A 14,152-nucleotide genomic window follows, 5' to 3' on the forward strand; every position below is an offset into this window, starting at 1 on the left:
AATATATAAAAAATATTGGGAGAAAGAAGTACCCGAGGGGGGCCACCCACCGTCCATGAGGGTGGGGGCGCGCCCTACCCTCTGATGCCCATCTTTGGCTATATGGAGTCTTTCGTCGAGGAAAAAAATCATAAGCAAGCTCATGGGACAAAACTCCGCCGCCACGAGGCGGAACCTTGGAGGAACCAATCTAGGGCTCAGGCGGAGCTGTTCTGCCGGGGAAACTTCCCTCCAGGAGGGGTGTCGGTGTCAAAACCGGCGGATCTCGGGTAGGGGGTCCCGGACTGTGCGTCTAGGCCGGATGGTAACAGGAGGCAGGGGACACGATGTTTTACCTAGGTTCGGGCCCTCTTGATGGAGGTCCGCCGGTTTTGACACTGACATTGGTGCTTTCACTGAGAGTTCCTCTGTGTCGTCGCCGTTAGGCTTGATGGCTCCTACTATCATCGATAGCGATGCGGTCCAGGGTGAGAATTTTCTCCCCGGACAGATCTTCGTATTCGGCGGCTTTGCACTGCGGGCTAATTCGCTTGGTCATCTGGAGCAGATTGAAAGCTACGCCCCTGGCCATCAAGTCAGATTTGGAAGTTTGAACTACACGGACGACATCCGCGGAGACTTGATCTTGGACGGATTCGAGCCACAGGCGGGCGCGCCGCACTGTCACGATGGGTATGACCTAGCTCTACCGCCGAACAGTACCCCAGAGGCCGAGCCCGCATCAGCTTCGACCCTTAGTTAGGAGCCAACTGCGCCAATCGAGGATAGGTGGTTAGACACCGCCTCAGGGGCTGCAGTCTCAATAGCCATCGAGCCGAACACCAGCATAATCCTCTGCGCAGCCCGTGACTCCAAGGTGCCGGACTCTTTTTCTGACTCCGAACCACCCGCGCCCCTGCCAATCGAATCCGATTGGGCGCCGATCATGGAATTCACCGCCGCGGATATCTTTCCGCACTCGCCCTTCGGCGACATTCTGAATTCACTAAGATCTCTCTCTTTGTCAGGAGAGCCCTGGCCGGATTATGGCCAACAGGATTGGGATGCGGACGACGAAGAAATTCGACGCCCACCCACCACCCACTTAATAGCCACTGTCGATGACTCAACCGACATGCTCGACTTCGACTCCGAAGACATCGAAGGTATGGACGATGATGCGGGAGGCGAAGAGGAACCACCGCCCACAGGGCGCTGGACGTCCACCTCATCATATGACGTATACATGGTGGACACACCAAAAGAAGACGACGACGAGGAACGAAAAGACGCACCGAAGGCTTGTTCCCTCGAGAAGCAGTCAAAGCGGCGGTGCAAGCGCCGCCCCAAATCCCGCCTCGGCAGAAATAACGATCATACAGACCCAGCGTTGGAGCAGGGCGAACCACTGCCGGACTACGGCAATAAGGAGAATCAAACCGAACAAACTAATTCTGTCAAAGATAATAGTCTGGACGATATAACGCCGGACAGGCACCCGGAGCAGCATAATGCCTGTCAAAGGCTTGTTGCCACCATGAGGAGTCTGAAAAAGCAGAAGCAAAGGCTCAAGGCTGCGCAGGACACACTCCAAATCAGATGGAGTAAAGTACTCAACACAGCAGCGAAGTACGGCGACAATCGCCCCACCAAGAGCTACCCAAAGCAGAAGTTGCTACCTAAATTCGATGAGGAGGCCTCAGACCCCCCACAACCAAAAATCAAAACAGCCACCTGGCTGGATAGATGACCTCACGGCCAACATCGAGCGGCAAACAACGCCACTCACAAGCCAATACGCGATACACGCGAGGGCTCGCACCAATAGGACGGCGCAACCAGATCCATCTATGGATCACGCAAGCGCGCCCCAGCATACGATGTAACACAACAAACATCCGAGCAACGCGGTACACCCAGATATAGGGGTGATGCACACCCCCTATGTTTCACCGACGAGGTGCTGGACCATGAATTTCCAGAGGGATTCAAACCCGTAAACATAGAGGCATACGACGGAACAACAGACCCTGGGGTCTGGATTGACGACTATATCCTCCATATCCATATGGCTCGACGAGATGATCTCCACGCCATCAAGTACTTACCCCTCAAGCTCAAAGGGCCAGCTCGCCACTGGCTTAAAAGCCTCCCCGAAAACTCCATTGGAAGCTGGGAAGAGCTCGAAGACGCTTTTCGGGCAAATTTTCAAGGGACTTATGTCCGACCTCCGGACGCGGACGATTTGAGTCATATAACTCAACAGCCCGGAGAGTCAGCCCGAAAACTTTGGAACATGTTTCTTACTAAAAAGAACCAAATTGTCGACTGTCTGGACGCCGAAGCCTTGGCAGCTTTTAAGCATAGCGTCCGTGATGAATGGCTTGCCAGACACCTCGGCCAAGAAAAGCTGAGAACAATGGCAGCATTAACAAGCCTCATGACCCGCTTTTGCGCGGGTGAGGACAACTGGCTAGCCAGATGCAGCACCAGCGAACCCAGTACATCTGAAGTTAGAGATGGAAACGGGAAATCACGGCGCAACAACAATAACAAACGCTGGAATAAAGAAGACAGCACGAAGAGCACGGCAGTAAACGCCGGATTCAAAAGCTCTCAGCCAGGTCAGCAAAAGTCGCCCTCTAAAGGCGCCAGAGATGAACTGTCCAGCCTAAACAAAATTCTAGACCAAATATGTCAGATCCATAGCACCCCTGGTAAACTTGCAAATCATACCCATAGAGAATGTTGGGTCTTCAAGCAGTCTGGCAAGCTCAACACCATACACAAGGGGGAGGATACACCAAGCGAAGACGAGGATGAGCCTCTCAAGCAAGACACTGGGGAACAAAAGAAATTTCCACCAAAAGTCAAAATAGTAAACGTGTTACACGTGATCAAGGGAAGAAACAAAATGGCACTCCCAGAAAAATATGCCCAAGGGCCTATCACCACGGAGTCCTACCACTGGTCGTCTCAACCGATCACTTTCGACCATTGTGATTACTCAGCAAGTATCCTGCGTGCAGGATGGGCTGCCCTGGTATTAGACCCAATAATTGACGGATACCACTTCACACGAGTCCTGATGGACGGTGGCACCAGTCTAAACCTGATATATCAGGATACAATCCGTGAAATGGGGATAGACCCAACAAAAATTTGCCAAAGCAATACTACCTTTAAAGGAGTAATGCCAGGCCCAGGGGCTCATTCCACGGGTTCCCTGCTACTAAAGGTCATATTCGGCTTCCCCGATAACTTCCGTAGCGAACATTTAACCTTCCACATCGCTCCGTTCGAAAGTGGCTATCAAGCACTACTCGGACGTGAAGCTTTCGTTCGCTTTAATGCAATACCGCACTACGCTTCCCTCACACTCAAGATGCCCGGCCCATGTGGCATCATTACAGTGAACGGAAGTATTAAGCGATCGTTGCGCGCCGAAGAGAGCGCGGCTGGCTTGGCAGCCGCATACTAAAAATGGTCTGACCAACTAAAGCATTTAACAGGTCGTCAAGACCTCAGACACGGTTAGACAAGTCTGGCATGAAATTCATACCGGATCAATGGTCACACCCCTATACAAGGGGCTCAACGCGCGTAGACAAATGGCAATTTTTACTCATCTTGAATTATACATGGTTTCTTTAAAAACTATCCTTTTGCACGACAACTTTTTCACCAAAGTTCCTCTCTTTTACAGATGATCATCGTGCTACACCCGTCCAGGATACGGCACAACGGAGACACAGGCGCAGACGTGCAGCAGGGACCCGCTCCAAGGATTCTTTTTAGATTAAGACCCTACGTAAACCTTTTTTACTGTCTCTTGTTGATACATATCCACCGAATTCTCAGCACAGTTGAGAAGGATGCTGACGTCTTGGCATGTGGCCACGTCAGAATAATGCACGTACCTGGACACAAGGGGCTTCTTACAAAGGGCACTATTTAGGCCCGGTTTATACCATAAAGACCGAATACCTTAGGGAGTGTTCGGCGTCGCGAGTTTGGCCTTATATGCATCAGCTCCGAATCATTATCTTTGGTCAAATGTTGGGTTTGCCCGGCTCCTGTGTTTTGGTGCCTTACGTTCCACTTTATCGGCTAAGGTAGCACCAGGAGAACTACTGCGATTGTGCCCTGGTTCATCCGGACGAGCACCTCAGTAGAGAAAGCCGAAAACTGACTGTCATGATATAGCGTGAGACTGGTCAACCACTCAATGACCTATCAGAATGTTAGAATTCCTCCACCTTAACGAAGGGCCGTTTTCCGGCCAGGCATGTACGCACCCCGCGACCGGGAGAGTGTGGAGCCACCAGGGGCTATCTAGTAGCCCTACTGTCAAACTCCTATGGCTAAGTGAAAGTGTTAAAGCATTATAGTCCGGTTGCCTCGCTCGCTACGCTACCACCTCCTTAATAGGACCAAGACGTTGGGTTAAGTGTGAACACGCGTTTTTCGCGAGCACCTCCGCATTATATGCGTGGGGGTTGAAGCCGACGGCTGCAATCTTTCAGGTTATCCACATGTATACATAAACGGCTGCATAGGAGGCATCATACTACTTCCAGGCAAAAGTATAAACATGGCCTTATAAAACTTCAGAAAAGCATTGTGTTTACAATGAAAATACATATCACTCAAACATTATATTCTTCGAGCACTGGGCCTCTATCAAACGAGCACCCTCGAGAACTTCCTCGAAATATGCTCGGCAGCCACTCGGCCTATGGCCGAACCCTGTGCCGCAACTGTGGTAGCGTCCATCTCCGCCCAGTATGCTTTAACACGGGCAAGGGCCATCCGTGAGCCTTCTATGCACGCCGACCGCTTCATCGCATTAATGTGTGGCACCGCACCAAGGAACGCTGCACTAAGCTAAAATAGTTGTTCGGCTATGGCTTTTCCGGCCATAGCTGATCCACAACAGACCTCATGGCGAGTCCGGACAACCTATTCAGTTCGGCCCATTCGACTAGCTGGTTAGTCAATGAAAGTGGACGCTTTGGAATGTGGAATTGCGACCAGTACAGCTTGTCCACTTCACGATCTGTCTGACCTTGGAAGTACTGGGCCGCATCGGCAACGCTCGCTGCCAAATCCATATACGCATCTGCCGAACTCCACAGCCGATCCAGAGGGGCATACCGTGGATCTCCGAACTTCCTCCGTAACATGAAGGGTTTCCCAGCCGCAATATCCCCGGCTTCCCACAGCTCCTCCTTCTTCGCTCTCATAGCAGACTGGGTGTCTTTGTCCGCCGCCGTGGCCTTCTCAAGGTCCGTTTCCTTCGCTCGGTTTTCTTTTTCAAGGAGCCGGCAATGGTCGGCAGTGTCTTTTAATTCTACGGCCATCTTGGCCATCTTCTCTTGGCTCTCGCAATGTGCGGCCTTCTCGGCTTTCAACTCTTCGACCGCCTTTAAAGCAGCCGCATTACTAATCCTCGCTTGTTCCTTGGATCGGGCAAGTTCTGCCTGCAAGGCTTCCACAGTGGCAGCTCCATCTGCAGTCACAACATATTAAAGATACTGGCATCATGCTGCTCTTACTATGTGACGTTCACCAGATAATAACACTTACCCTGTGCCTCGTCAAGCCTCTTGTTAACAAGCTCAATGTCGGCGTCTGCCGCATCCACTTGCCATTTTAAATTGGCAAACTCACTAGTCCGGCTAGCCACCGGAGCTTCCACCACCTGCACATAGGGGCAGTCTGGTTATTGCCTGGGAATATGATCCTCTATTCGCCGCTGTTCTCGACGACAACCATAGTCTCAGGGGCTACTATCTACACAGGGCACACCTAACATGTGCAATACTATCACATATTATCTCACATACCTCAAAGCCTGTCAGTAGACTCATAAAAGCTTCATGTAATCCTCTTTCAGCGGACGAGATTCTCTCCATCACAGTACTCATCAGCATACGGTGTTCTTCTGAGATGGCCGCTCGCCCCACCAACTCCCTCAGAACGTCCGACCGCACACCAGACGGTGCCGGACTCTTTTGTCTGCTCTCTTCATGAGCCGGACGCTGGGGACTTCGGGGGTCTATGGGATTATCTTCTGGCCTCACCGGATCCGGAGAGGCCCTCCGTGATGACACTTCGGGGTCGCCCGCTTCTTGAGCGGAGGAGTCCAGGGGAGGCATTTCGCTCTCCATCATCTCTGGAAGAAGATCCCCCAAAGACGAGCTCAGCTGAGAGGGGCTAAGGCCCGAACTTCAAGATATATGTGGTGGTTATTCTCTCAAAGAAAAATATAGCATACCTTTACTATTAAAGTATTTTGGATCACTTACGACTCGTTGGAGGGCTGATCCCCCCGCGGACTTTGTGCGGCAAAAGCACCCCCCGAGGCAGGACCCTCTATGGGAGACTTCTTCTCCCGTTTGGAGGCTTCGACTTCCGGATCCTCGGAAGCAGTCCTTGTCCTCCCCCGGTTGTCCTCGTTCGAGGAGACGCTCGTTCCCTCGGTTGGAACAGGCAGCGATGGGGGCCCGCATCTGCCCGTATTATCCCCCCGGTATCTTCCTTCAAGGGCTTCGGGCAAGGTGCGACCTCGAGCATCTTTTCCAATACCGGATTTTCCAAACCCTCAGGGAGGGGGGCCAAACACCGAATCATCTTCGCCTTTGTTAGCCAGTCCTGGTCAAAAAGCGAACTCTCAGAAATAACTTCGAATAGAAGACAGTGTGTTCGGCTAGAAGATTTTTTACTTGTTCGGCGACGCGGTTACTACTCAGGCCCACGTCCTCGGTAATATCCGGACATTCTACTTGAGGTTCGAAGAATGACTTGTACATCTCCTCATGCGTCAGGCCGAGGAAACTTTGAATGGCATGTGGTCCCTCTGGGTTGAACTCCCACAAGAGAAGGGGCCGGTGTTTGCAAGGCTGGACTTGACGAACGAGCATAACTTGTATTACCGCAACCAAATTAAAATCTCCCTCGAAGAGTTCTTGGATGCGGCTTTGTAGTATAGGCACGTCCTTGGCTAGGCCCCAACTCAGACCTCTGCTAATCCATGATATCAGTTGTGGTGGGGGGCCCGAGCGGAAAGCAGGGGCAGCCGCCCACTTGGCACTTCTGGGAGCTGTGACGTAAAACCACTCCCGCTGCCATAATTCGGACACCTCTGGGAAGGAACCTTTCGGCCATGGAGCTCCTGCCATCTTGCCTATTGATGCACCTCCGCACGCTGCATGTTGCCCCTCAATCATCTTCAGCTTCACTTCAAAGGTCTTGAGCCACAAGCCAAAGTGAGGGGTGATGCGGAGGAAGGCCTCGCACACGACAATAAATGTCGAGATGTGGAGAAAGGAGTCCGGATCTAGATCATGGAAATCTAGCCCGTAATAGAACATCAAACCCCTGACGAAGGGATCCAGAGTGAGGCCTAGACCTCGGAGGAAGTGGGAGACGAACACGACGTTCTCATTGGGTTCGGGAGTAGGGACGATCTGCCCTCGAGCAGGCAGCCGATGCGAAACCTCGGCGGTCAGGTATCTGGCCTCCCTCAACTTCTTAATGTCCTCTTCCGTAACGGAGGAGGGCGTCCATCGGCCTTGAAGGCTGGATCTGGACATGGTTGAAGATCCGAAGCACCTAACCTAGGCTTTGGGTGTTAGAACTCGAGGCGGGGGAAGGGTTCGATTGAGCACGAGAGGGAAAAAGTGAAAACCTTGTCCCTTTATAAAGAGGGTGAATATCAAGCGCCCTCTCCATAGCCGTTTAGGACTTGCCTATAATCTAGGAGTCCTAGACATGGTTGGGTTACCCACGACCGCATTAATGAGAATCCTGTAATTGGGGGAACACGATCTCCGCTTCGACAAGACGTGTCAAAAAACCGCCTCGCGTTATGTGTGGAGCTGGTTAAAAGAAACGGTTCGAATAATCACCGGGCCATGACATAACGTCATGCTACTAAAACAAGCCAGAAAATTAGATCCGCGAAAATATTATTCTCTTTGCGGTGGAATGTGGAACTTATATTGCAGGGTCGGACACTATCCTTGTTTTCAAGTTCTTCTGTGATGTATTTGGAGAAGGAACCCGCCTTGCAATGCCGAAGACAATACTGCGCGCCGGACTCATCGTCATTGAAGCCTGGTTCAGGGGCTACTGAGGGAGTCCTGGATTAGGGGGTCTCCGGACAGCCGGACTATCTCCATTGGCCGGACTGTTAGACTATGAAGATACAAGATTGAAGACTTCGTCTCGTGTCCGGATGGGACTCTACTTGGCGTGGAAGGCAAGCTAGGCAATACGTATATGGATATTTCCTCCTTTGTAACCGACCTTGTGTAACCCTAACCCTTTCCGGTGTCTATATAAACCGAAGGGTTTTAGTCGTAGGACAACAATCACAACATACAATCATACCATAAGCTAGCTTCTAGGGTTTAGCCTCTCTGATCTCGTGGTAGATCTACTCTTGTACTACCCATGTCACCAATATTAATCAAGCAGGACGTAGGGTTTTACCTCCATCAAGAGGGCCCGAACTTGGGTAAAACATCGTGTCCCCTGCCTCATGTTACCATCCGGCCTAGACGCACAGTTCGGGACCCCCTACCCGAGATCCGCCGGTTTTGATACCGACAAGGGGGAAATCATCACCATCGTCATCACCAACGATCCTCTCATCGGGAGGGGGTCAATCTCCATCAACATCTTCACCAGCACCATCTCATCTCAAACCCTAGTTCATCTCTTGTATCCAATCTTTGTATCCAAACCTCAGATTGGTACCTGTGGGTTGCTAGTAGTGTTGATTACTCCTTGTAGTTGATGCTAGTTGGTTTACTTGGTGGAAGATCACATGTTTAGATCCATTATGCATATTAATACCCCTCTGATTATGAACATGAATATGATTTGTGAGTAGTTACATTTGTTCTTTAGGACATGGGAGAAGTCTTGCTATAAGTAGTCATGTGAATTTGGTATTCGTTCGATATTTTGATGAGATGTATGTTGTCTTTCCTCTAGTGGTGTCATGTGAACGTCGACTACATGACACTTCACCATTGTTTGGGCCTAGAGGAAGGCATTGGGAAGTAATAAGTAGATGATGGGTTGCTAGAGTGACAGAAGCTTAAACCCTAGTTTATGCGTTGCTTCATAAGGGGCTGATTTGGATCCATATGTTTCATGCTATGGTTAGGTTTACCTTAATACTGATGTTGTAGTTGCGGATGCTTGCAATAGGGGTTAATCATAAGTGGGATGCTTGTCCAAGGAAGGACAGTACCAAAGCACCGGTCCACCCACATATCAAATTATCAAAGTACCGAACGCGAATCATATGAGCGTGATGAAAACTAGCTTGACGATAATTCCCATGTGTCCTCGGGAGCGCTTTCCTTTATATAAGAGTTTGTCCAGGCTTGTCCTTTGCTACAAAAAGGATTGGGCCATCTTGCTGCACCTTATTTACTTTTATTACTTGTTACCCGTTACAAATTACCTTATCACAAAACTATCTGTTACCGATAATTTCAGTGCTTGCAGAGAATATCTTGCTGAAAACCGCTTATCATTTCCTTCTACTCCTCGTTGGGTTCGACACTCTTACTTATCAAAAAGGATATGATAGATCCCCTACACTTGTGGGTCATCAACCGCCTATGATATATCTAGCATGGAAAGTGTGGGGAACTCTAAGTCATTTTCGTTGGTGGGAGAAGTATGCCTCCCAAAATGTTTTATCTCTCAATTTTTGCTTTGAGCTCTAGCACCTCTGCAAATCCCTACTTCCCTCTATGAAGGGCCTTTCTTTTACTTTATGCAATTTTTATTTTTATTTTGAGTCTCCATCTTCTCTTATAAAGCACCAACTAGGGGGCACTATGATCGTACTTGAGCATTGGGTGTAGCTAATATGCGAGTGTGTTTCATGAATGGATCAATGATTGAGCATGATGGGCTAGGGATATCTTATTTTAGCATTGATATTTTGAAAGAGATGGTTGCTTGTTGATATGCTTGAGTATTTAAGTCTCATGTAAAAACTAGACTATTGCTTTGAATCATATAAAAGTCCAAATGTCCATGCTATAAAAAAAATGAGATGACATGTTAGGCAGCATTCGACATCAAAAATTCTGTTATTATCCGCTACGGCCAGTACCTCCGGCTCGCCTCTCCCATGGCGGTTCTATGCTGGAATCGACCGGTAATCCGCTACGGTCCACACTTTCATGCGCTAGGATGAACGGGGAGAGCTCACCGCGTCGATCGGGGCTACTAGGCGGAGCTGGGGCTGCCGGAAAAAGCGCCAAGGACGAGCCGTGGCAGAGGCCGAAGCACGGCTTTGACAGGAATGCCGCTAGAAGGCACGGGAACAAGCCAGTAGGTGCGTTCGATTCCTAGGGAGGTGTTGAGCACGACGCAAGGCTCGAATGTGAGCTTGGCCGGCTATGGCTGCGGTGGTGAGGTGAACGGCGCAGTGAGCTAAGGCTACGACTGGGAAGAGGCTAGGAGGCACGAAGAATGAAGCAAACAGAACAAGGGGGAGCGTGTGCTCACTGTGGTTCGGTAGGGGAGGGCAGCGGGCTTGGGGAATATCGACGATGCCGGAGTTCGCCGGAGATGAAGTTGCGGCCGAGGAAGAAGAAGGGCTTGATTCCTTCGTTGTAGAGTGCCCTGGCTTCAACCAATGGTCGAGGAAGAAGAGATGGTGGACGGCACACATCCCAGACAAGGTTCCCGGGCGCGGGGGCTTCGGTGGCTGCAGGATTGAGCGGCGCATTGCGGCGGCTACGATTGGCCCAGCACGGGGAGAAGTGATAACCCACAAGTATAGGGGATCACAACAGTTTTCGAGGGTAGAGTATTCAACCCAAATTTATAGATTCAACACAAGGGGAGCCAAAGAATATTTGATGGTATTAGCGGCTGAGTTGTCAATTCAACCATACCCGGAGATTAATTATCTGTAGCAAAGTGATTAGTAGCAAAGTAGTTTGATAGTTTTGATAGTAGTGACAGCAGCAATAGTAGCAGTAACAGTGATGGCAGTAATATTGTAGCAAGTGTAACAGTGATGATAGCAGTAGTAACTTAGTAGAAATAATATTGAAAAGTTCGTAGGCATTGGATCGGTGACTTGTTGGATGATATTCATCATCTGATAGTTATAACCTAGCGCGACACGGCACTAGCTCCAGTTCATCGATATAATGTAGGCATGTATTCCGTAAATAGTCATACGTGCTTTATTAAAAGAACTTGCATGCCATCTTTTGTCCTACCCTCCCGTGGCAGCGGGGTCCATATAGGAAACTAAGGGATATTAATGCCTCCTTTTAATAGAGAACCGGAACAAAGCATTAAGACATAGTGAATACATGAACTCCTCAAACTACGGTCATCACCGAGAGTGGGCCCGGTTGTTGTCACTCTGGGGTTGCCGGATCATAACACGTAGTAGGTAACTTGCAAGATCAGATCTAGAACATGGATATAATGATGATAACATAAACGGTTCAGATCTGAAATCATGGCACCCGGGCACAAAGTGTCAATCATTAAGCATGGCAAGGTCATAGCAACATCAATCTAAGAACATAGTGGATGCTAGGGATCAAGCCCTAACAAAACTAACTCGATTACATGATGAATCTCATCCAACTCCTCACCGACTAGCGAGCCTATGAAGGAATTACTCACTCCCGGTGGGAGCATCATGTAATTAGCGATGGAGAAGGGTTGGTGATGACGAAGAACGAAGATCCCCCTCTCCAGAGCCCCAAACGGACTCCAGATCTTCCCTCCCGAGGAAGAACGGGGCTTGGCGGCGGCTCCGTCTCATGGATCGCGATAATTCTTTCTCCCTGATTATTTTCTCCAACAATAGGAATTTATAGTGTTGGTTTCAGGGTCAGCGGGGCCACCAGGTGGGGACAGCCCACCTGGGCGCGCCAGGAGAGGGGGCGCACCCTCGTGGGTTGTGCCCACCCTGGTGGGTTGTGCCCACCCAGGGGTCCCTCTCCAGTAGGTCTAGGCTGAAAAAATTCTTATATATTATATAAAAATTCCTCGCAAAGTTTCGTTCCATTCCAAGAACTTTTATTTCTGCACAAAAACAACACCATGGTAGTTCTGCTGAAAACAGTGTCAGTCCGGGGTTAGTTTCATTCAAATCATTCAAATTAGGGTCGAAAACAAGAGGAAAAGCGTTAGGAAAAGTAGATATGTTGGAGACGTATCAACTCCCCCAAGCTTAAACCTTTGCTTGTCCTCAAGCAATTCAATTGATAAACTGAAAGTGAAAAAGAAAAACTTTTATGAACTCTTTTGCTCTTGTTTGCATAAATAAGCTTAAACAGCACCCAGGTTTTTAGCCAACATTATAACGAACCATGTCGACAATAACTCTTAAAGATTACAATGACTCATATCAATGACATAATCAGCTAGCTAGCAATAATAAGATATCTCAAACAGCAACATGTTGTCAAAACAACCATGATATAATATGACAATAGTGGTATCTCGCTAGCCCTTTCTGAGACCGCAAAACATATATGCAGAGCACCTCCAAAGTTCAAGCAGTGACTAAACATTGTAATGCATGGTAGAAAAGATCCAGTCATGATGCACCCAACATTAGCTACACACAATGCATAAATCATGGCAACTGTGCTCTACTTAGTTTCTGGCGCTTGTTTTAGGAGGTGATGACACAACATAAAAGTAAATAGATAGTCCCTTCGTGGAGGGAAGCAGTGATCTGCAGAGGTGTGAAAGCTCAATTTTGAAAATAGAGATACATGATATTTTGAGACATGCACCCTTCTCATTTACTTCACAACCATCAGTTATCAAGATCTCCCATGCTACACAGGCTAGTGGCAGTTCCCAAGCGATAAAAGTAAATGTTTACTCCCCCTCCACCAACAATCACATTCCACGGCTTGTCCGAAACAACGGGTGTCGTCCAAACCAACAACAGTCCCAGGGGAGTTTTGTTTAATTATTTGCATTTTTGAGTTCGGGACTGGGAATCCCTATTACCACCCTTTTCTCGTTTGATGGCGAGTGAATAAGCACTCGACCCGAGAATAACCCGCTTAGCATGGAAGATACAGACCACCTCTTGTCGTTCCATGAACGATCTAGGCACACAAAATGGATAATTTTTTAGAAGTTTTTAGAGGTGGCACATGTAAATTTACTTAGGGCGGCAGGGTAATACCACATATAGGTAGATATGGTGGACTCATCTGGAATAACTTTGGGATCAAGGTTTTTGATCTACAAGCAGAATCCCCATTAGGACGGGCTAAGGCTAGCAATTAGATTGAGAAGCGGTCAGCTAGAGAGCAACAACGATCATAACCATGCATTATGCATAAGTAACATTGGACACTAGCATGAGTAGGATATGAACACCATGAACATAAATATTATAGATGCTATGTTGGTTTTGAGTCAACTACATGCATGAACATGTACCAAGTCAAGCCACTTAAACATTCAGAGGAGGATACCATATCATCATACTACATCACAATCGTTTTAACGCTATGTTGATATGCAAGGTAAATCATTATCAATTCCCAGCTACTTATGCATGGCATGAGAAACTATAATCTATAATTGTCATGTCAAATATGTTTAATCATAATGGGCTGAATCATGGATGCTAAGTTAAACATATTTACACAGACAGAACAAGTCGAGTTCATACCAGTTTCTCTCTGTCACGACCAGTTCATTGAATGTCGACATTATTGCCTTTCACTTGCACAACCGAATAATATGAAAATAATAATAGTGCAAGAGTGTCCTGGACTAAGCTGGAATCTGCAAAACATTTTATTCAACATGAGAAGACAAGGTAAAATGTGCTCTTTATTAGTTCAATAATTATTCAATTGAGAGCCACTCAACATTTTCATCATGATTTTCTCCTCGGTACGACTCGAATAAAAAGAAAATAAATTCAGAGAATCACACTAAAATATTTTTGGAGTTTTTGGTTTTCTTGAACAAGCAAATAAGGGGAAAACAAAAACGAGAAAAACTATTTACACGGGAAAGCTCCCAACAAGCAAAAGAATAACAAGGAAATCTTTTTGGGTTTTTTTAATACTACAGCTAAGCATGCATAGAAAGTAAATTAACAACAACTAATTTTTTTCTAAGGTTT

The sequence above is a fragment of the Triticum urartu genome, chromosome 3A, assembly GCF_056163025.1.
Source record: "Triticum urartu cultivar PI428250 chromosome 3A, HENAU_Tu73, whole genome shotgun sequence".
NCBI lineage: Eukaryota > Viridiplantae > Streptophyta > Magnoliopsida > Poales > Poaceae > Triticum > Triticum urartu.